A 1,655-nucleotide genomic window follows, 5' to 3' on the forward strand; every position below is an offset into this window, starting at 1 on the left:
CTAGAAAATACAACTTTTCATCAAAATGATACCATAAAGAAGTATCACGAAGTACTTAAAAAAAATCCAATCAAAAATTGAATTGAAGATAAAACTTAGCCAAAAATTTCAGAAAACACACTTAATTTTCAACAAGAAATTTCACAAGGAGTTTTAGATCCGCAATCTAGGGTTTTAAAAAGCCAAACCCTAACTCTTCGAAAAATTGCTCTGATACCACTGTTGGTCTCGGGATTGATTATCCATATAGAAAAGATTGTAACAAAAAAAATTGCAGAAAAGAAAAACATCAAGAAATTTCGCCCCTTAGGGCCCGAATGTTCGATCGGAGCCTACTCACTCGTTAAGTATCTATCAAGTAGATTTGGCTCAAATCGACTAAGAATCACATGAAATCGATACAAAATGTATAAAGAAACCACAGTTTCTTCACTTATGTATTTTTTTGCCTCCATTTACAAGAAATTGCTCTCCTCACAATCTCTCAAATTGTATAAGAAATACAACACAAGCATCACTAAGGGTGCGTTTGATTGCAAGTAGGAAAATTGCATGGAAAGAAAATATTTTACAGGTAATTCAATTGCCTGGAAATTATTTACATGGAAAATATTAATTACACGTGTTTGATTGACTTAAATTTCAACCTAGAAAATATTGCAATTTTCCAACTTTTGGTGTTTGATAGCCATCATTTTCCATGAAAATAATCATTTTTTCCAACTTTATCTGTTTGACAACCACTATTTTTCATGGAAATTGTCACTTTTTCCATGGAAAATAGTGGTTTTATCCGATAAAAATTTGTTAATGAATGATCCGAATTTTAAACAAATTTTAGACATTAATGCGGCCAAATCCTAATCAATCATAATTAATATAGCAGTTAATTTGTGGATAAAAACATGCTAAGATTCGGTACGAAAGATGCAGAAACACTGTCGAGATGAAATAATTATCCTTAACAATTCAGATTTCTACCAATTACATATTCGTCTTTGCAGTCAAAAATAATAATTAGATAATCAATTCAATCAATAATGAAGAAATTTCATCCAATGTATTACATAAAACGAAAATGAAAAAATCCAAAAAATCTGTATCATAAGAAAATAGCAAATAAAATCAACATAGATGTTATACTTTTACATGTTTGTTAAATTATCCAAGCAAGTCATCTTAAAATAGCGGAGGCGGATCACGACCCAGATTCTCAAATACTAAATCACGCATGAATTCTTCACCAGTCAAACTCATAAATACTCTAGCCAAACTCTCATCCGATCGAAATATTTTCATTACTTGCATTATGTAATGCTTTTCTATACTCATGCCTTGTAATTTTTCTAGAACCAACTGCCAATTGATGTGGTTTAGCGTATCTAATGTTGCTTGAGTCTCCATAGCGATAGCAATTTTTTTGGATGATTCGACAATGCTTGATAGGGCAACGAGACTCTCATCATTAGGTTGGGTACATCGACGGCGAATTTTGTTAGTTCCTCCTTCAGCATTACACTTAGGAGCACGAATGGGGCTTGGATCCATATCCTCATTTTGACCATCAACTTCATGCACGTTTTCATCTAAAAAAATAATAAAATAAGAAATTTTTAGAATCTCTAATATAATACGAATTATATAAATTTTTATGT

This window comes from Olea europaea, chromosome 1 (assembly GCF_002742605.1).
Source record: "Olea europaea var. sylvestris chromosome 1, O_europaea_v1, whole genome shotgun sequence".
NCBI lineage: Eukaryota > Viridiplantae > Streptophyta > Magnoliopsida > Lamiales > Oleaceae > Olea > Olea europaea.